The following is a 24,145-nucleotide window of genomic DNA, read 5'->3' as shown; positions in this document are numbered from 1 at the left end:
TGCCTGTATGTGGCAGTCCCAAACATTTTTTAAAACAGAGGACCGGGTAGGTGGCCCTCCAGAAAAATGGAATAGATTGAGTGCCTGTATGTGGCACTCACAAAAATTGTTTCAAACAGAGGACCGGGTAGGTGGCCCTCCAGAAAAATTAAATGCATGAAGTACTATAGCAAGAGCCAGTGGGCCCTGTCAAAAAATAGCCATTTTCCTCTGCTTTACTGTACAAAGAGGAGGAGAAGGAGGAAAATGAGGAGGAGGAGGAGTGGATCAATTATTCAGGTTGAGCTTCCTTCACCTGGTGGAGATTGGAAATTCTGAGAAATCCAGCCTTTATTCATTTTAATAAGCGTCAGCCTGTCAGCGCTGTCAGTCGACAGGCGTGTACGCTTATCGGTGATGATGCCACCAGCTGCACTGAAAACCCGCTCGGACAAGACGCTAGCGGCAGGGCAGGCAAGAACCTCCAAGGCGTACAGCGCCAGTTCGTGCCACATGTCCAGCTTTGAAACCCAGTAGTTGTAGGGAGCTGTGTGATCATTTAGGACGATGGTATGGTCAGCTACGTACTCCCTCACCATCTTTCTGTAAAGATCAGCCCTACTCTGCCGAGACTGGGGACAGGTGACAGTGTCTTGCTGGGGTGACATAAAGCTGGCAAAAGCCTTGTAAAGCGTACCCTTGCCAGTGCTGGACAAGCTGCCTGCTCGCCTACTCTCCCTCGCTACTTGTCCCGCAGAACTACGCACTCTGCCGCTAGCGCTGTCAGAAGGGAAATACTGTTTCAGCTTGTGCACCAGGGCCTGCTGGTATTCATGCATTCTCACACTCCTTTCCTCTGCAGGGATGAGAGTGGAAAGATTTTGCTTGTACCGTGGGTCCAGGAGAGTGAACACCCAGTAATCGGTGCTGGAATAAATTCTTTGAACGCGAGGGTCACGGGATAGGCAGCCTAGCATGAAATCTGCCATATGCGCCAGAGTACCAACGCGTAAGAATTCACTCCCCTCACTGGCCTGACTGTCCATTTCCTCCTCCTCCAACTCCTCCAACTCCTCTTCTTCTGCCCATACACGCTGAACAGTGAAGGACTCAACAATGGTCCCCTCTTGTGTCTCGCCAACATTCTCCTCCTCTTCCTCCTCATCCTCCTCCACCTCCACCTCCTCCGATATGCGCTGAGAAACAGACCTGAGGGTGCTTTGGCTATCAACAAGGGAATATTCTTCCCCTGTCTCTTGTGACGAGCGCAAAGCTTCCGACTTCATGCTGACCAGAGAGTTTTTCAACAGGCCAAGCAGCGGGATGGTGAGGCTGATGATGGCGGCATCGCCACTGACCATCTGTGTTGACTCCTCAAAGTTACTCAGCACCTGACAGATATCAGACATCCACGTCCACTCCTCATTGTAGACTTGAGGAAGCTGACTGACCTGACTACCAGTTCTGGTGGAAGTTGACATCTGGCAGTCTACAATCGCTCTGCGCTGCTGGTAAACTCTGGATAACATGGTCAGTGTTGAATTCCACCTCGTGGGCACGTCGCACAACAGTCGGTGAGCGGGCAGTTGGAGGCGGCGCTGCGCTGCCCTGAGAGTGGCAGCATCTGGGCTGGACTTCCTGAAATGCGCACAGATGCGGCGCACCTTCGTGAGCAAATCAGACAGATTGGGGTATGTCTTGAGGAAACGCTGAACTATCAGATTTAACACATGGGCCAGGCATGGCACATGTGTCAGTCTGCCGAGTTGCAGAGCCGCCACCAGGTTACGGCCGTTGTCACACACAACCATTCCCGGCTTGAGGTTCAGCGGTGCCAGCCACAGATCAGTCTGCGCCGTGATGCCCTGTAATAGCTCTTGGGCGGTGTGCCTTTTGTCGCCTAGGCTCAGCAGTTTGAGCACCGCCTGCTGTCGCTTAGCGACGGCACTGCTGCTGTGCCTAGAGCTACCGACTGATGGCGCCGTGCCCACGGATGGTAGTTCGGAGGAGGAGGTGGAGGAGGGGTGGGAGGAGGAGGAGGCATAGTAGGCCTGAAACACCTGGACCGAGGTAGGCCCCGCAATCCTCGGCGTCGGCAGTATATGAGCAGCCCCAGGGTCAGACTCGGTCCCAGCCTCCACCAAGTTAACCCAATGTGCCGTCAGCGATATATAGTGGCCCTGCCCGGCAGCACTCGTCCACGTGTCCGTGGTCAGGTGGACCTTGTCAGAAACGGCGTTGGTCAGGGCACGGATGATGTTGTCTGACACGTGCTGGTGCAGGGCTGGGACGGCACATCGGGAAAAGTAGTGGCGGCTGGGGACCGAATACCGAGGGGCGGCCGCCGCCATGAGGTTGCGAAAGGCCTCGGTCTCTACTAGCCTATAGGGCAGCATCTCCAGGCTAAGCAATCTGGAGATGTGCACATTAAGGGCTTGGGCGTGCGGGTGGGTTGCACTATATTTGCGATTCCGCTCCAGCGTCTGGGGTATGGAGAGCTGAACGCTGGTGGATGCTGTGGAGGATCGTGGAGGCGACGATGGGGTTTTTGTGGCAGGGTCCTGGGCAGGGGGCTGACTAGCAGCTGACACAGGGGAAGAAGCAGTGGTGTGCACGGCCGGAGGTGAACGGGCTTGTTGCCACTGAGTGGGGTGTTTAGCATTCATATGCCTGCGCATACTGGTGGTAGTTAAGCTAGTAGTGGTGGAACCCCTGCTGAGCCTGGTTTGGCAAATGTTGCACACCACAGTCCGTCGGTCATCCGGTGTTTCCTTAAAGAACCTCCAGACTTCTGAAGATCTAGCCCTCGCCGCAAGAGCCCTCGCCACGGGAGCTTCACTAGTTGACACATTTGGCGCTGATGCACCAGCTCTGGCCCTGCCTCTCCGTCTGGCCCCACCACTGCCTCTTCCAACCTGTTCTGGTCGAGGACTCTCCTCCGTCTCAGAAGCACTGTGTTCACCCGGCCTCTCAACCCAGCTTGGGTCTGTCACCTCATCATCCTCCGAGCCCTCAGTCTGCTCCCCCCTCGGACTTCCTGCCCTGACAACAACTTCCCCACTGTCTGACAACCGTGTCTCCTCATCGTCGGACACCTCTTTACACACTTCCACTACGTCAAGAAGGTCATCATCACCCACAGACTGTGACTGGTGGAAAACCTGGGCATCGGAAAATTGCTCAGCAGCAACCGGACAAGTGGTTTGTGACTGTGGGAAGGGTCCAGAAAACAGTTCCTCAGAGTATGCCGGTTCAAATGCCAAATTTTCCTGGGAGGGGGCAGACTGGGGGGGAGGAGGCTGAGGTGCAGGAGCTGGAGGAGTGGTGATTTCGGTGACATGGGTGGACTGCGTGGAAGACTGACTGGTGGTGGAAAAATTGCTCGAAGCATTGTCAGCAATCCACGACATCACCTGTTCGCACTGTTCTGGCCTCAACAGTGCTCTACCACGAGTCGCAGTAACTTCAGACATGAACCTAGGGAGTGTAGCTCTGCGGCGTTCCCCTGCTCCCTCATCAGCAGGTGGTGTCTCACCCCGCCCAGGACCACGGCCTCTGACCCCTGCAGTAGTTGGACGCCCACGTCCCCGCCCTCGTCCTCTACCCCTAGCCCTCGGGTTAAACATTTTTAAAATGAGAGTTATAACTTTATTTTTTTTTTAACTTTTTTTTGTTTTTTTTTGTGTTTTTTGTTTTTTTTTGTGTTTTTTGTTTTTTTTTGAGTTTTTAAAACCAAACAATGCTATCCTATTGCTATGGCTATTTTCTAGCCAAGTATCAAAGCACACTACTATGCCAGATGAGATGACACTGAGTTAGTGCCTAATTGAAATCCAACCTCTACTAAATTTTCCCACTTCGGTCTTTGCTATGGATATGTGCGTCACTAAGCGCAGAACACAGCGGTCGCAAGTCTCACTACAAATTGCTCAGAATTGGCTAGTACATGCACTGCAGAAAGTACAGCCACCAGCAGATCAACCAGAAATCAAATATATAGAATGCTACTGTAGGCGTAAGTAAGCTCTTTGTATTCTCCTATGGCTATTTTCTAGCCAAGTATCAAAGCACACTACTATGCCAGATGAGATGACACTGAGTTAGTGCCTAATTGAAATCCAACCCCTACTAAATTTTCCCACTTCGGTCTTTGCTATGGATATGTGCGTCACTAAGCGCAGAACACAGCGGTCGCAAGTCTCACTACAAATTGCTCAGAATTGCCTAGTACATGCACTGCAGAAAGTACAGCCACCAGCAGATCAACCAGAAATCAAATATATAGAACGCTACTGTAGGCGTAAGTAAGCTCTTTGTATTCTCCTATGGCTATTTTCTAGCCAAGTATCAAAGCACACTACTATGCCAGATGAGATGACACTGAGTTAGTGCCTAATTGAAATCCAACCCCTACTAAATTTTCCCACTTCGGTCTTTGCTATGGATATGTGCGTCACTAAGCGCAGAACACAGCGGTCGCAAGTCTCACTACAAATTGCTCAGAATTGCCTAGTACATGCACTGCAGAAAGTACAGCCACCAGCAGATCAACCAGAAATCAAATATATAGAACGCTACTGTAGGCGTAAGTAAGCTCTTTGTATTCTCCTATGGCTATTTTCTAGCCAAGTATCAAAGCACACTACTATGCCAGATGAGATGACACTGAGTTAGTGCCTAATTGAAATCCAACCCCTACTAAATTTTCCCACTTCGGTCTTTGCTATGGATATGTGTGCCACTAAGAGCTAAACACAACGGTAGCAAGTCCCCCTGCTAATTCCTCACAAAATGGTACTAGATGCAAATTAAAATAAAAAAAGTATAACGTTATTGTAGCCCTAAGAAGGGCTGTTGGGTTCTTTGAGAATCACTCCTGCCTAACAGTAAGCTAATAGAACACCCTAACGCTTTCCCTGACCAGCAGCAGCTCTCTCCCTAGCGGCATCCAGACACAGAATGATCCGAGCAGCGCGGGCAGCGGCTAGTCTATCCCAGGGTCACCTGATCTGGCCAGCCAACCACTGCTATCGACGTGTAAGGGTACCACGTCATGCTGGGTGGAGTGCAGAGTCTCCTGGCTTGTGATTGGCTCTGTTTCTGGCCGCCAAAAAGCAAAACGGCGGGAGCTGCCATTTTCTCGAGCGGGCGAAGTATTCGTCCGAGCAACGAGCAGTTTCGAGTACCCTAATGCTCGACCGAGCATCAAGCTCGGACGAGCATGTTCGCTCATCTCTAATTATAGTACAATACATAAAGTGAATGCCGGCCGGCCATTTTAGCACATTTACCATATTTCTTACATTTATGTAATTGATTAGCTGACAATAAGAGTTTCTTAGTAAAACTTGGGACATCAAGGCTAAAGCTTAGTGACAAGGGACAGAGAGTGGTGCTAATGTGTGTTTGATGTCTTCTTTCATACCTGCATCAGATCCCTACGCTCATGACCAGGCTATGGCTGAGTCTGGATAAATGGGCTAATGCCTGACTAATCCCTGGACTAAAATAAACACCACTGACACAGGTTTTGTTTGATTGATTAAAATTGTGAAGTAAAGTCTGTAAAACAAAAAAATGTATAAGCAACAACATAAATAACAGTCAATTCCAAACCAACCAACCTAAACTTTGTGGCAGTGCAAAAAACCAAAACCATCAAAGCTAAGTTCTCCCCAAGTTACCCTTAAATACTCACACAGCATGCAAAACCACATCCTTTTAATCCACCAGCCGCCAACCTCCAGGCTGAGTGATGATATGATACCAACCAACCATTGGAGACTATATGGGACAAATTTACTTACCCGTTCCGTCGCAATCCCCGCCGTGCGTTGTCAGATGAGGATTCGGGTCTGCCGCGATTCACTAAGATCGTGCGTCCAATTTCCTGCATCTGTCGCTTCCCCCGCTGAGGTCCGCCAGAGTTCACCTTCTTCTTCCCGGTGCATGTGAGTGCTGATTTTGCGACACAATGGGGCAGATTTACTTACCCGGTCCATTCGCGATCCAGCGGCTCGTTCTCTGCGGTGGATTCGGGTCCGGCCGGAATTCATTAATGCAGTTGCTCCGACGTCCACCAGGTGGCGCTGCTGCGCTGAAGAGCATCGGAACGCACTCAAGCTCACCGGCCTATTCCTAGTGAAGGTAAGTGCACGCTCCGCGACACATTTTTTAAAAAAAATGCGGCGGTTTTTCCGAATCCGTCGGGTTTCCGTTCGGCCACGCCCCCATTTCCGTCGCGTGCATGCCAGCGCTGATGCGCCACAATCCGATTGCGTGTGCCAAAATCCCGGGGCAATTCAGGGGAAATCAACGCAAATCGGAAATATTCGGGTAACACGTCAGGAAAACGCGAATCGTGGCCCTTAGTAAATGACCCCCAATTTGCTTTTTAAATTCCGTGGTTTGTCCGAATCAGTCGGGTTGTCCACGCCCCCCGATTTGTGTCGTATGCAAGCCGGCGCCAATGCGACACAATCCGAACGTGTGCGCCATAAACCCGGGGCAATTCAGCGCAAAATGGAAATAATTGTGAAACCCGACGAAAATGTGGCATTCGGACCCTCAGTAAATGTGCCCCGATCACCGTAAAGGCTTGCTTCCCAAGACACACCCCTTGAAGAAGCCAAAATTATGTATTCAATATTCAAACCACCATTTTACTTATAACCATTTTGCCACCATTTCCTCATAAGTACCTACTGGCTGTTGCCAGAACTCACCACCACATGCCGCCATGACCCCTTAGTGTACTCCTGCCAACAGATGGCGTGTCCTGCCTGCACGCCTATATAAACCCCACTGAGACTCCTCCCACCGGTTCAAAATTACCTCAAACTGCATTCTCCTCCCCATCCTGACATTCTAGCCCCATTTTCTTACCCCTCCCATCCCAGCCTGTCATGACCGCACTTCTCCTTCCTGTGCTCACAGACTTACCAGTGTGACAGTCCCGGGATCTGGGTGGCGTTCTGCTGTCCTAGGAGGCAGATTTAGTTGAATATAATAATAATAAGTGCTTGAATAATATGGTGAACCAAGATGCTGTCAGCCCTCGACTCCACCGCTTACCTTAAAAGCACTCCTGATAGCTTGATACAGGCAGACTTGTTGCAGGGACCTTAATAGACCTACACAAGACAAATATTTATTGTGGAGGCAGAAAGGGGGTATCATTCGGTGTTGGTTGTTGAACTTTCCTAAAAAATATCTTTACTGATACATTTTTACCGAATTGTAGGCACTAATGGGATTTTACCACTGTAAGTATACCTTCTGAGGTATCTATAGTTGTTGTCCACTAGTGGTGTTGTAAGTTCCTCAACTGTTAACTATATAAATTTCTTTAGTAAACTTTTGATGTTACATCCATAACAGTATTAAACTTGATTTTAGCAGATTTCGTACAGTGGAGATAGGTCCGTGTACATTAAGTTCATGTCTATTAGGCCTCTTAGTTGTGCAATCAGTATTATCAAATGCACAGTTGTAGTTGATGCTTGGAGATGGTACTAACTATTACTCTATTAATCCCGGGATTCTGATAAATGTTTACAACTTGAACTCACTTTTCTCTATGGTCTTCTGTGGACTTCCGGTGATACAGTAAATGGATCATCTATATCGGTTCCTCTGTTGTATGTTGACCTCCCATTGATTATGTTAGATTGGTATGTCATAACAATATACAATGGAAATACCCCTTCAATGTCTACTGAGTCCAACTAGGGGATCAGGTTTAGATAGAGTTAAATTTAGTTGTTGCCTGATTTGCATATGATCATGAATAATTACAGAGATGGATACATTTTAATGAAAAAATAATTCCACAATTACCTTGTAACTGACCGTGCAATTATGTGATTAGTACAATGTAATAAGTGATTACATGCTGAGTCTTGTCCTCTAAACTCCTGTGTTACATTCACATAAAAGCCACATAAACAATGCAATTTAGGAAAGATCATAATTGTTGTGTAGATTTTAATAACTTCCATCCCACATTATCTTGGAACATTGCCTATTCCCATGACTGAAGCCATTTTTTGGGCTGAACCACAACTAACACCTACATGTTCTTTAGCAATCATATATGTTGCTTCCAGTACATTGTTACAGGATTAGAAGAATATGACTTTACATTTAAATTTAAAAAAATGGTGCCTGTAATGCAGGCTCTGGAAACGGTGGAGGTAATAGTGGGCCATAATGCTAGACCCACTTCCCAGCTGTTCCTGCCTATTTCCCATCCCACCCTAGGTGGTGGGTAGACATCTTGAAGACTTTCCCTCTTTGTTCTAAAGTGCAAAACACAGAGATAAAGACAAGACAAACAAACACAAAAGGATAATCACAAGAGCTGAATCTAAACAAAGGGGACAAGGGCAGTACACAATCTCAAAGCAGAAGGGTAGTCTGAATACAGGCTAAATATTTGAACACCAGTATACATAAATCAGAAAAATACATTGTCAAGATACCAAGAGCTTTCTACAACAGAGAATATAGCAAGCAGTGAACAAACTGTGAACAGATTTTATATATGAAACAGTGATGGGAGCGGAGCTGTGTCAGTCACAACAGGTTAACCATTAACGAACCGCAGCAGAGCTGCAGAGTGATGTGTGTGGTGCAAATCAAACAACAGAAGAAGACATAAACCACTGTCCAGATTGACAGATAAAACACAATGGATTACGCCAGCAAGAATCTTACAGTGCTACTCCTGTACATAGATATATACAGTATCCAAATGAATTAAACATCTAATATTTATATAGTGTCTGCCCCAATAAATATGCATTTTTACAATGCCCCCAAATACACTTTTTATATGTAGAGTGCCCCCTAATTATTTCACGTATTCGTGGTCCACCCATTAGGAATTAACACACACCCTCATAATTAATTTACATACACATCCTGATATATATACAGTTTTACTGCCTGCATAACTAAATTACGTAAATAATGTGACCTCCCAGAAGAAGAGAGGTTAGCCACTTTACTGCATGTTTTGTGTAATGTGTGTGTAAGTGGTGGTGGGGGGGGGGGGAGCAGGATATTAGTTACCGTATATACTCGAGTATAAGCCGACCCAAGTATAAGCCGAGGCCCCTAATTTTACCATAAAAACTTGGGAAAACCTATTGACTCGAGTATAAGCTGGGGGAGGGAAATGCATTGGTCACCGCCTCCGATGTATATAGCCTGCCGGACCCTGCCCCATAGTATATAGCCAGCACCTGCCCCCCAAAATTCCTGTCCATAAAATGGCTGCAGATAGAAGAATATTTGATCTCTAACTGTCCATGACCAAGGACCTTGCCAGGACCTTATCATAGTATTCATGAATTTAAGATCACACGGACCTGGCAGGGTGATTGATCATGGACAGTTAGAGATCACATGATTCTCCATTAGGGGCCATTTTATGGACAGGAGTGTCTGGCTAACGGGGTATAATACAGAAGGCTTCATTTTACATATCAAGAAAGCGGAGCAGAACTATTAATAGATGTATATTAGTAAATTACCTAATATTTGCCCCCCCCCACACACATTACTGTATGGTGCTCTCTGAAGCATCAGTAGTGACATCTTAAAGATGCAGTTATTATTGGTTACAATATACCTAGTTGGGGGTAGAATGTCCCCCCACCTGCCCCACCTGGCGCTCCGCCCCTTCCTAGATGGGTGGTAAAAAACCTTTAGTGAAATCATGTTAATCTAATACAGAAAAGCCCTTTTATCCTTCTTTCACATTTTAACTTAATGTAACTTGAAGTTCCTAGAACCCAATGTGATATTTATTACAGGATCTTTACCTACCATGTGCCCTTTATATCACTGGTGTCTTCTTATGGGATTGAAAAGACTCCAACCCCCTCCAGTATGAAGTTGCAACAAATACCATCTATGAATTAAACATCAGAAAAAACTCATGTGTATTTTCTAACAGTGATTTTACTGAAAAATGTAAAATTTTACATAAAACAACATAAACAATAAATCAATAATAACAGGAAAACCAGAATTGATAGTATGGATCAGATTCCTGCAGTTTGTAATCAAAATGAGCAGAATACTAATAATATACCTAATTATAATAGTTTTTGTAAAAAAAAAAATTGCATGTTTAACCCTTTGCTTACAATCAATATTAACAATCCTGTGACATTATAATAAAGGGCAATGGCTCTGCTTCGTTGCTCAGCACTATCATATTATTAATATCTAATATTTTTTTTTAAAGAGAATTACAAATACATTTAGGAAAATATCAAGAATCCATGAAACCTTTACTTGGGTGGAAATTAAAGCTGCATTTAAATGCATTGTCACTTAGACTTATTTAACCAACATAATATAAAACATAGAAATCATTCCCACTGATTAAAACTTAATATTGGGAGTTTAATTTGGAGCTGGGGTTAAGCGTTTCTTCTACTTAAGGAGCATCTGGCTTATACCCAATCGGAGCACATCATATTAGCCCCGCACTCGCAGGTAAATATTAAACAACTTTTAAAGATCCAATCCTTCATCTAACTTCTGGGAAATGAATTGACATTAAGATTAAATTGGCATATATTCAACTAACTCCAGAAGTGTCTGAAGCTGGGGGGCGGTTCAGAACTTGTAAGGAGAATCTGAAGACTTGGTGGAGATTTGCAGCAAAATAGTGTAAGGGTGGAAGGAGCTTAAAGTGGTTTCTTAACGGAAATCTACCATGAAATGTCATCATGATAAACCAGTGACACTTACTCATAGATCCAGGCACTGTGACTGTGGTAATCTTCTTCTATTTTTCTATCCATGGCCTCCTTCCTTCTAAAAGCAACTTTTAAAATTATGCTAATGAACCAAAAGGGGTCCATTGATAACAAAAATAAGAAGATTACCACAGTCATGGATCTGGATCTATGTTGAATTTTATTGGTAGATTTCCTTTAAAACTATTGGATTAGTCCTCAATATCAATTTTATGGGGCCTGGCACCCCACAGATCAGCTGTTAGCATGCGGAAAATGAATCATGACACAGATGGCTGCCCCCTCCCGCTGCCTGATGTAATCTCACAGCAGCAGCAGAATTTTTACCACAGAGTGGGAGGGGGAAATGCCACTGCACAGTGTAGCAACCTGTGAAGCTACAGCAGGAAAGGGCTCTGGCAACACCTCCAGGAGCCCTTTGAGGTTCATTAGCATAATTTTAGTAGTTGAATTTAGAAGGAAGGAGGCCATTGATAACAAATATAAGAAGATTACTACAGCCATGGTAACTAGATCTATGAGTAAGTGCCCCTGGTTTATCATGATTAATTTTGATGGTAGATTCCCTTTAAAAATATTGGATAAGTCCTCAATATCAATTTTATGGGGCCTGGCACCCCACAGATCAGCTGTTTTTAGCAAGCGGAAAATGAATCATGACACAGACTGCTGTTCTGTGGGAGATGTCCCCCCAAAAATATGATATTGTAGACCTGTGGTAGATATCAATACTGATGAGAACGGAATTTTAATCTAGGTCTTGGTGGATCTAATAGAAGACCATGTCATGTGTTTGGGTGTTTATATGTCTGATACTAGAGGGGTGGGCAGAAGCAACCCTATTGAAGAGGGGAAACCCTGATATTAATCTATTAAACCCTAATAACAGGGGCAAAGCTACAGAGATGCAGAAGTCGCAGTAGTCACACTAGAGCTGGTCCTGGATGAGGTTGAAAGGACCCTATGACAGAAAAGGAATTCAATACTATAATGTAACTGGTAGATGGTGTCCCTTTTACAGTATTTGGGTTTTCTTAGGTTATGCTGCTGATTGATGTCCAGGCCTCAATGCAATACTGAAAAATACTGAACAGTTATGATGCAAACCTCTTTCTGATACCTGTAGGCTACATCACCATTGTCAGACAAGCAGCACAAGGTGACCATTGTGTAAGATCTGCTTATACTCAATAGCCCAATCCTGGAAACATACTATGAGGGGGATTTATCAGAAGTGTAAGAGAGCAGAACTGCTCTAGCTGTCCATGACAACCAATCAGAACTCAACTTTCATTTTCCCACAGCTGTTTATAATATCAAAGCTGATCTCAGATTGGTTTCCATGGGCAACTAGAATAGTTTTACCTCAGACCCTTCTGATAAATCTCCCCCTATAGTTTCTAACACTATTGTTCAAAGCAACAACTATAGCAATATACAACCTGAGCTACCTGCTTCATATATCAGTTCCTAGAAGTTCAGGTCATCTTTAGTCTTGCTCTTGTTGTTTTTTGTACACACAATTATGTATTTGTTCTTTAAGTTTTCCTCCATTTGAGCACAAGAAAAAAACCCCCATCAAAATCCTCTATACTGCACTGTCTGAATAGGTTCCTACCAAGGAAATGTACATACATCTCTACAGGTCTCGCCATCTAAAAAGAACCTCATCTATTCAAGTTTTAATAAAAAATAGTAGTCATTGTACACTCTGGAAATACCATCAATAAGAAACAAACCCTAGTTCCAAATGATTGGTTATAAAGTCACCTAAAAATGGTAGGTTCTCATGGAAATTTTGGTATGTATCAGGGTCAGGAATGGGATGTGATGGTATACCCCTTTAAATAGATCAGATCATGTGGCTTATGGTGGTAGAGTGATCTTTTACTTAGAAATGGCTGAAGCTCTCAAGCAATAGTGCAGGGGTCTGGAACCACATATTTTAAAATGTAATTTTGTGATAGCCATACAATATGCACATGGCCCCCACTAGATAGGTAGCCATGGCCACATTTTCTCCAGTAGATAGGTAGCCACAGCACACAGCCCCCAGTAGATAGGTAGCCTAGGAACATGCCCTCAGCAGATAGGTAGCCACAGCACATGGCCCCCCAGTGGATAGGCAGTCACAGCACATGTCCCCAATAGATAGGTAGCCACAGCACATGCTCCACAATAAATAGGTAGCCATAGTACATGCTCGAGGTAGATAGGTATTCATAGCACATTCTCCCAGTAGATAGGTTGCCACAGCAAATACCTCTCAGTAAACAAGTAGCCCCATCACATACCACCAGGCCCCAGCAGTAGATAGGTAGTCATAGCACTTGCCTCCCAGTAGATAGGTAGTACCAGCCCATACATGCCCCCAGTAGATAGGTAGTCACAGCAAAAAAAAAAGGGAATACTCACCTACCTGCTCTCCCTTCAGAGGCTTCTCCTCACTCCTACCCTCTTCTCTATGAGCCAGACCCCACTGCCAATGTTTCTTAAACAATGGCGTCTGTCACCTAACCAATGGCGTGGTGATGATGTCTGGGTCACACAAAGGATGTAGGCAGTGGTGACATTCCTGCCTGCATCCAGTGATCATCGCTGCACACAGTGCCGATCGCTATTTATCAATAATTTGCCTGCGAGCCAGATGCAGCCATCAGAAGAGCCACATCTGGCTCCCAAGCCATAGGTTCCGTTCCCCTGCAGTAGTGGATAGGAGAACCGTGGAACTTTATTCAAAAGTAGTGAACAAGTTTGGATATCATAGTGATCTCAAATGAGGCAACTAGCATGGTGGTTTCATCCACGGCTGTCCAATCAATATTTATCTTCCAGATAAATGAGATAATTATAATTACACAATAATTAGATGGTTATTAAATTAACTTGAACACAAATATTACTGGTACTATTACTTCTACTATTATTCTTATTATTACTACTAATAACAATAATAACAATTAAAAAAAAATGCATATGTATATAATGTTGTTTCTTACATTTTTATTTGTACTTTCTTCCAGGCCATGTTATTTCCCATTGATGTTAAACAATCTAATGCCAATGACACGGTTTCCTAAACACTGAGTACAACGTCTTCTTTCTTTCCATACCAGATCTTGCATTTAAAGGAGTATCTAAAGGTATCCGATACGACAGAGATTGAGAGAGGATCAGAGGACTCCCAACCGGGAACTCATTCATTTGTGATTCTCCAACAACAAACACAAAATCCCCTAAGCCCCTGAATCAACGCCTCTCTTATTCCTGTGATGTATTGACCCGATGCAATTGCACTAATCTCCATAATATAACAAAGTGTTTGAACTGTTTCTTTTTTTTTCTTTTCCCCATTTATCACTTTCTCACTATTCTCAAGCCCATTATTCCACTTTTACAGCAAAGTGAATCTTGAAGCCCCAAGGAAAATGATCTCTTCATGTATTATTTTAACCCTTTACAACACTGGCTGATAAAGATGGTTGGGATGTATTACCTTCTAGTGAAAGACAAGTTACTACATGATACTGGTGAACTTGGTGAAGCTCATTATAGCAACTTTTAGCTTAGCTGAAGCTGATTCTTTTAAATGGGTAACATAAAACCCCCTTATAGTCCAGGGAATTTGATGCAGAAAATTTTGAGAAATTATACCAAATGGATTTTAATGGCAAACATAGTGGGTATACCATACTTCAGACCCCAAATAAAAAAAAATATGACCACAGACTTCAGACCCCAAGAAAAGTAAAAATGGAGACTTCAGACCTCAATCTACCACACCAACAAAGCCATCCCCATGGAGGCTCTGCTAAAATGTTATGCCAGTGCTGAGAACTGAGTGATTGACGAGCCATGCAGTATAGAAAAGAAAAACATACAGGCACTATCACCATCTAGTTGGTCAAAATCTGGACCTCTTAGGGTGGGCTTAAGACCACTGTAGAGTGTGGATCCAGACAAAATCAAAGGGTGACAGACATGAAGGTGGCACTCATCAAAGCACAGGTCCTTAAACTTTTATATTAACATTATAGACATAGGTTAGACGGCAGACACAAAGTGAAGGTCCCTTGTTGTGCTTCTGTAAACCTGCAACCTATATCTATCACACTGAAATAAAAGTTTAAGGACTTGAACTTCAATGAGTGCTACCTTCATTTCTACCTTCTTCATATGTTATTGAAGAGCACTGCAGGTCCAAGTGATTTGTCGATTATCTATGGAATAGTTAATTTCCATGGCTGGAATGGGGAATAATCAATTTGCAAATTTATATGCAAATGACTTGATTTGAGTCCACTTACACTAATTTTACTTGCATTGCCCTGCCTTCCTGTTCCTGATTGACAGATCTCACTGCTATGACATACTGCTATATTAATGATTGAGAGTGATCTCTGTTACATCATTGGGCAATTCATGTCATGTGACCAAGGTGATTTAATCCCAGGTCCTTTATTCAGTAAGTTTTGTAACACCCACCCTATGTATGTATTTGATCACATGAAATCACAGCATGACTCCATGGAGGCATGGGGAAGAGTAAATGTCCATGGAGGCTGCTGTGATTTCATGTGATCAGATACATACATGGGGTAGATGTTGCAATGGGTAATGGACCTTAGATGACATAACCCTGGTCAGATGACATGCTGAGAAGATGCATTGGACATGAGAGTTGAGACAGTTGAGAGGGACAACCCCCCTCTGATGCCAGGTAGGATAACATAAAGTTTATTTATGGGTATGTAAGGGAAACAATTTTAAGCTAAAAGAAGGATGTCCGTTAAAAGGGCTCTATGGGAACCAGTCACAAATGGTATTTGTGAAAATGTGGTGACAGGGTCCCATTAACCCCTTTCCCGCACCTTGATGTAATTCTAGATCATAGAATGTGGGTAGTTCCTTCACCTTGATGTAGCGTGATGGCTGCAGGATCCTGGCAATACGCAATAGTGTTGGTGGTCAGCTTCCGCTGCGCATCTTTTGCGTTTCGTCTTAGATATGCTTCCGTTTTGTCTTTGCAACTGTAAAAAAACCCTGAAGGTGTAACAATCCTTTGATAACATCACACCTGGTTTTGCAGCCTCATCAGTGAAAAAACAACAGACTTTTTATCAGTTTTTTCTGCGGACCCATAGACTACTATTGCCTTCCGGGATCCAAAAAATTGGACGTTTCATAATTTTTCCCACGGACAGCGGATCAGCGAAAATACAAGTCAACGTGAAAACACCCATAGAAATCAATGGCTTTGTGAGGTGTCCGTGGAAATCACTGAACCACGGATGTGAATGAAAACATCGCCAATGTGAAAGAGCCCTTATAAGTATGTGCTATAGAAAGCAGTTGTTTTTTCTAAAATGCCACATCCTTGTCAAAGTTAGATAAACACAAAAGTCACTTTCTTTTCCTCTCTGCACAACATCCCTTTAACACATTATCAATGTCCTACCTAGAGCAGCCATTTACAGGGAAATTACACCATGGGAACAGGCACAGTCATCTTAAAATCCATTTCTTCCATTTAGAAGTGTGCGAACGTATAATCCTGGCAGGTAACTGTATATTAAGATGTGGTATTATGCAGATCCACTCGGAACCTAGTTATAATTATTGAACATGGGGGCACTTCTTAAAACTCGCTTCTATGTTTCACTTTTATGACCATATTTCAGCCTAAATTAGACCTTACTCAATCACTGGTTTTAGCTTCCTACATTTAGGAACGATTTTCTAAAGGGGAGTTAAATGTTTTTTTTTTTTTGCCTTTTCATTACCTGAATATAAGGGAACTCCACCTATTAATGCACAAGTACTTTCTGGCTGGTGAGTATTTCGCTGCTGCGGGATGATTGCGCTGCTGCAGAGAACACATATATATTATTAGACCGGAGCCTTTCCATTATTTTCTCATTAGGTAATTATGGGAAGTATTCTGCTTTAATAACCCCTTAATTTGTTGCTGGTTGTAATGGAAAAAATTGCATATGTGTCTATTGTAATCTTCTGCGGAATATATATACATATATTTGATATTTTTTTTATGATCCAGTCCTATAATTATGAATGTGGGTACATTGGAGCCCTGTGGATATGTTCCTCATGAAATAATGGTAATAGCAGATAAAGTGCACTTAACCAGAACTAAAATTACTGTGTAAACTTCTACAGCTGTTGTAGTAGATGGTCTGTAAATTTTAAAAGGTTGCAACATTGCTTCCTTCCATTTCCATATATATATATATATATATATATATATATATATATATATATATACCAATGTACAGTAAAAGAAGTATAAAAGAAGTGTTAATAGTTTTATTTTTTTTATCAATTATTAAATTGCATATGAATATTTGCTATGACCAGCCTTTGTAGGAACACAGTTTTTGAAGGAACTCTGCAGGGAGGTTGTTCCAAACATCTTAGTGAACTAACCACAGATCTACTGTGTACGAAGGCTTGCTCAAATCCTTCTTTCGCTACTTCAACCATGATGTTGAAGTCAGAGTTCTATGGTTTTATTTAATCACTTCCAGGAATCCTTTTTCTTCTTAACGCTTATAGGTAGAAAAAAAAATGAACATAATAATAATAATTCCTTTATTTATATAGCATACACAGATTACGCAGCGCTGCGCAGAGCTTGCCAAATCAGTCCCTGTCCCCATTGGGCTCACCATCTAATCAAGCTAGCAGTGTGTTTTGGAGTGTGGGAGGAAACTGGAGGACCCAGAGGAAACCCACACAAACACGGAGAGAACATACAAACTCTTTGCAGATGTTACCCCTCTCTGTTTCCCGGTTCCCACTCCCAGGGACATGCTTCATCCAATGAGAGGCTTCCTTCGACCAGGATACAAAACAGGAAGGGATCTTCCTTCGTAAAAAATAAGTGATATCCAAAGATATACTTCTTTCTCTATGTGTAATGAAAGATAGACACCATGATGTTGTGGTCAGGGTTCCTTGCGGTTATATATTTACTTCCAGGAATACTTTTCCTCTTAAGGGGACCTGAAAAGGTAGGGAAAAAAAAGGAACACCTAGTTACCCCTCTCTGTCTTCTGGTTCCCACTCCCAGGGGATCACGGGAAATGCTTCATCCAATGAGAGGCTTTGTTGGAACAGGAGACAAAACAGGAAGGGAACTCCCCTAGAAAAGAAGAAGTGATGTTCTGTGTCCAAGGAGGCCACTCATTGGATAACCCCCTGGAACTTCTGGACGGTTCTCGGGGCACATTGGTGTTGTGAGAATCAGGAGCTGGGTAAGTATATATTCGAGTATAAGCTGCGTTTTTCAGCATAATTTTTGTGCTGAAAATTCCCCACTCGGCTTATACTCAGGTGTATAAAAAAAAATCAACTCCGTGCTCACCATTCTGATGGTCCAGGCAGCTCCGCTTCCATCTTCATGTTCGCGGAAGGTCCACAACAGCTCCTGGGGCAGCGCCTCTTCTTTCTTCAGGCCAGCGCCAGGACAGTGACATCTCCGTCGCGGACCTGCCGTGAACATGAAGATGGAAGCAGAGCTGCCTGGCCCATCGGAATGGTGAGTACTGAGTTTATGTTTTTTAAAGGCTGGCAGGTAAAACAACTATTGGGGGCTGGCTGCATACTACAGGAGGCTGGCAGCTTATATACTATAGAGGGCTGGCAGGCTATATGCAACAAAGGGCCGGCAGGCTATATATTACAGGGGGCTGTCAGGGTGTATACTACTGGGGGCTGGCTGGCTGTATACTGCTGGGGGCTGGCTGGCTGTATACTACCGGGGGGTGGCTGGCTATATACTACTGGGGGCTAGCTGGCTGTATACTACAGGGGGCTGGCTGTATACTACTGTGGACTGGCTGGCTGTATACTACAGGGAACTGGCTGTGTACCACATGGGGGCTGGCTGTATACTACAGGGGGCTGGCAGGCTGTATATTACTGGGGGCTGGCTGGCTGTATACTACTGGGAGCTGGCAGGATGTATACTACAGGGGCTTGGCTGGCTGTATACTACTGGGGCTTGGCTGGCTGGCTGGCTACATACTACAGGGGGCTTGCTGGCTATATACTGGGGAGGCTGTGACCAATGCATTTCCCACCCTTGGCTTATACTCGAGTGAATAGGTTTTTCCATTTTTTTGTGTTAAAATTAAGGGTCTCGGCTTATACTCCGGCCGGCTTATGCTCCAGTATATACGGTATGTGTTATTTTTCTTCTTAGCCCTACCACCTGGGGATTTTTCCTATTCATGTAAAACCCCTTTAATATTTACTGACATTAGCCGTATGTTTGGGTGATGTTGTACTGAACTTTATACATTTTTTAACTTAGTTTTTTGAAACTAAGTAACAGTTTCATGTTAACTGTCACTGATAATTTCATTATGAATCGTCGTCCCAATTCCTTAATTGATGTGGCCGGTCGCGTCAAAACTGCATTATGGCTGCAACATATTTTTGGTGTTCCCATAGACTTCTATGGTAAGGCCTGAACTGCAAACATAAGCTGAAATGGGACCGGCTCTGAGTTTTCTGCAGCTTCCACACAGATCTGCGAAAAACAGAGTCATGTGTATAGCCACATTGAAATAAAGGTGTCCATGTAGAATGAAATAAGGGGTGCACAGGGATGAAAACAACGTTTGTGTGCATGTAGCATCACATGAAATTCGGAGGCATAGCAATTCGCTGTACTAAGCTGTACTTGAGCTTGTTCATGCCAGTAATTGTAAGTAATCCCAAGGCAGCACAACCCTCTAAGGTACTGCCTGTACAACACCTTTGAGACGCTTGTTTGCTTTCACATGGGGCCAGGTGTTATCACAGCCTCCTAGGTTATATCGGAAAACACGGAAGTTGCTTGCGAAACAAATGGAAGAACTGTGTATTCAATTAGGAGTTAAATCAGGTCTAAAAGAAATTCAAGTGGTATTAAGAACAAATTGGGCGTGCTTGAATTTAAGATGCTGGAAGTAATTAGGACAATGTTTTCTTGGATCAAATGTTTTTTTTGTGTAATTTTGGCAGTACATATAGAAAACGTCTCTGTGTAAGAAATCATTCATATTGAAAAACAGCTGCATGCCAACAAAATCTCTTCTTAAGAGCTGAGAGATAAAAGCATTATTAAACACGTACAAAGGCAGAGAACGCTTTCTCATTAGGTTACAAACAAAACTGCCATTCAGCCATATTGTAAGGCTCGGGAACCCGGCGTATGAGATATTTCCGAATGTAAACTTGACATGGCCTTTCTTAGGGGGAAAAAAAACCTAAAATAAATGAATATATGCAACAAAAGACAATGCATACGCCAGACTTATTTCATTCACATCACACTCCAACTCGCTCACTGACTGGAATGCAATAAGAACACTTCTCTGTGTGAAAGTCATTTCAGAAAGTAATCTAGTTTATGGAAATCAAAGGCATCAAAACATTAAAAAACACAGTTTCCCTATAAGTGCTTTGCTTCAAATATTTGACATGGAAATTTGTATAATCCCTCTGGGCCACATGGGTTTTGCTGGTGTTAACATCTTTTGAAATGAATTTTTACAAATGTTTATTTGGAATCCCAGCTAATAATCGAGGCATCTGATGCCGTGTATGGTAAAGATGGAGATCTGCAATGTTTAAGGAAGGCTTATAAGCCCGAGATTTGGGAATGACAAGGACAAAAACTGTCATTTTCAAAACTTTGGGACATGAGATGAACACTGAATTGTCCACAATCTGAAGTAGATGTTGAATCTGGGTCTTAATATGTGGCCAGGGCCGGCGTTAGGGGAGGCAAACTGGGCATTTGCCCAGGGCCCCCGTCTCAAAGGGGCCTCCTGCATGTGGACTTTTGTGGGCAGAGGATATATTGCTCCTTTAATACCCCTTGGTTAAATGCCTGGGTGAAGATGCTTATCATCTATCTCCTGTCTATATATCTATCATCTATCTCCTGTCTATATATCTATCATCTATCTGCTGTCTATATATCTATCATCTATCTCCTGTCTATATATCTATCATCTATCTCCTGTCTATATATCTATCATCTATCTCCTGTCTATATATCTATCATCTATCTCCTGTCTATATATCTATCATCTATCTCCTGTCTATATATCTATCATCTATCTCCTGTCTATATATCTATCATCTATCTCCTGTCTATATATCTATCATCTATCTCCTGTCTATATATATCTATCATCTATCTGCTGTCTATATATCTATCATCTATCTCCTGTCTATATATCTATCATCTATCTCCTGTCTATATATCTATCATCTATCTCCTGTCTATATATCTATCATCTATCTCCTGTCTATATATCTATCATCTATCTCCTGTCTATATATCTATCATCTATCTGCTGTCTATCTAACCATTTATCTATCTAACTTATTGCCTATCTATTTATAAATATATTTTCTATCTCCTATCTATTATCTATCCATCAATCGAATTTCTATCTCTCTACTACTCTATTTATCTCTCATATATTTCCTAATCTATAATTCTATCATCTATCCATAAATCTATTTAATCTTTCATATGTATCTTCTATCATCCATCTCCCTCTCATCTGTCTATCTCCTATAACATTCTCCTACAGTCCCATATTACAGATACTTACCTACTACTGTGTGTAACTACAAAGTGTTATCATTGTGCAGGACTAAAGGAGCCTCTGACAGACTGTGACTCTTCATAAATAGTTTTATTTTGTGACCTCATTTTTAGTTTTGCCCAGGGACCCACTTTGTCTAAAACCAGCCCTGGATGTGGTGTCTAGTTTGGACAACCAAACATCATCTGCTGCATTGCTTCTTAAGTTATTGTCGGAAGGAAGCATCTGTAATAAACACTGTAAATGGTTTCTACACTGTGATCAACTAGGACGTATGGAGCCCAACACCTCCTATAGCAGTCCATCTACTCCGTTTATTTTATTACAGGGAGTCTACTGGCAGTTTGGACCAAACAAAGCTGCAGAAAATATGTAAGTTATTGTATTGGAGACCCGTGTAACCATACCTTTGTATATGCTTTGCTTTAGTAGCAGCAGGACTGTGAAACATGCATTTATGTTACAGGATTCCAGCTGGACTTAAATACCTTATATACTCGAGTATAAGCCTAGTTTTTCAACACAAAATTTGTGCTCAAAAACCCTAATTCGGCTTATACTCGAGTCAACTAAAAATAAAGTCAAAACTCACCTTTCTGACATCACCTGTAGGTTCTCTTCTGTCTGAGACAGAAGAGGACCTATGGGGGACGTTGGAAAAATGAGTACAGTGTTATTTTTTTTCCTACTACAGGGGCTGGGCAGGCTGTGTGCTACAGGGGCTGGGCAGGCTGTGTGCTACAGGGGCTGGGCAGGCTGTGTGCTACAGGGGCTGGGCAGGCTGTATGCTACAGGGGCTGGCAGACTATATACTGGGAGGCTGTAACCAATGCATTTTCCACCCTCGGCTTATACTCGAGTCAATAGGTTTTCCCAGTTTTTGGTGTTGAAATTAGGGGTTTCGGCTTATACTCGGGTCGGCTTATACTCGAGTATATACAGTAATTAAAATCAGATTATACCTGTTATTATTTTTTGATTTTTATTCTATTATGTGTAGACGATTATGAGATGAAAGTGGAGAGCAAAAAGACAACAAAAGAGGATGGCGTCTCGCGTGATAACGTCAAGGTAGTTTTTCCGTCAGGTAAGTATTGATAGGTGCTCACCTAATAGCCACTTGTACGGGTGCAGTAAGAAAACCAGATGGGGGTGATATCCACCCTTTTGCGGAACTCCTATGTTGGTTACTCCAGCAGCTCCGACTTGCTCCAATGACCGATATCCAAGTGTGTAGAGAGGAGACGCAAAAAGGTTTTTGGAGCTATGTGTGGGTGCGCTAATAACCAAGATGGAGAAGAAGAATATACAGATCTAGACTGAGAGCAAAAGTATATACAGATCTAGATTGAGAGTAAAAGTATTTTTTTTTATACTTTTACTCTCAGTCTAGATCTGTATATTCTTCTTCTCCATCTTGGTTATTAGCGCACCCACACATAGCTCCAAAAACTTTTTTGCTTCTCCTCTCTAGGCGATTATGAGGGCAGCCATCTTGCCTGAGCTACTGTTTACAATATTTAGAGATGGTTTACAGCAGCCACATAGAACATAGACAGCAATGGGCTGGGCAGGTTCATTAACATCGATAGGTTGTCTTTGAAAAGATGCTGTGTGACATCTGAAGGTATCACTGTGTAGGGAGGAGGAGATAAGTGGCCTTTTGTGATTGGTGGAACTCATAACTGATCAATGAGATGTCTGTTGTAAAGTAAACAGAAAATTTTACAGAAAGGAAGGCTCATACTATTATTGGGAAAAAAATGAAAAAAAAAGTCTTTAAAATATGTTTAACCTAATCCATTATCACACGTATGACACATTCCCTTTGATCAGATGATAGGACTTCATCCATAATAGGACCCTAATCCATAATTATTGGTGGAGGGGGCTGAAAAGTCTATGGTGGGAAAAAAGAGCCCTGATGGAGAAGAGAAGAGATGTAGTATAGATGTCTTAGGATATTATTCATAAATATAAAATCATGTTCCAGGCAGGACTCATGGACAGATAGAGATCACATGACCCTCCATCTGCCGCCATTTTATGGACGGGAATGTTTGGCTCATGAGGTAAAAGACAGGAGGCTTCACTTTACATATCAAGAAAGCAGAGGAGAACTATTAATTGATGTATATTGGTAAATTATTCAATATCCTACCCCCCACACTTACACACAAATTACAAAAAACATGAGGTAAAGTGGCCACCCCCTTAAAGCCTATGGACTATTGTCTACAGACTGCGCCTCCATTCAGCCAGGTCATCCTGACCATGTGAACCAGGTTTACAAAGAGGAGATTCACACTTTAAAATAGCCATAACCCAATTTCTTACAATTTCTTACCGTTCCTTGAAGAGATTTTTTAGGGCGCTCACATAGAAATGACCAAACAAGACAGCGATAGTAATAACCAAACAGACAAAAAATGAAAAAGCACGTATAACACATTCCAGGTTACGACCCTTCTACTGAAAAGGAAAATCCACAAAAGGATTTTTTGTTGGCTCCCGCTGGGCATTTTAATTGCGGTCAAATGCATTAGTTAGGATAAGATAACAGCTAGTGATTCGCCAAGTATTTTTTTTTTTATGAGCCCAAAACGGAGAAGACGTAATGAAGATCAAAAAGTAATGAGAAATCAACACTATAGGACATGCGCTATAAGATTATTCTTGGAGCGGGTGCGGATGAAACAACAAAAGCATAATCAAGCATGTTGAATGTGACATTCCCAAACTGAAAAAAAATAAATT

The sequence above is a fragment of the Engystomops pustulosus genome, chromosome 7, assembly GCF_040894005.1.
Source record: "Engystomops pustulosus chromosome 7, aEngPut4.maternal, whole genome shotgun sequence".
Classification (NCBI taxonomy): domain Eukaryota; kingdom Metazoa; phylum Chordata; class Amphibia; order Anura; family Leptodactylidae; genus Engystomops; species Engystomops pustulosus.
This window is presented reverse-complemented; position numbering follows the sequence as displayed.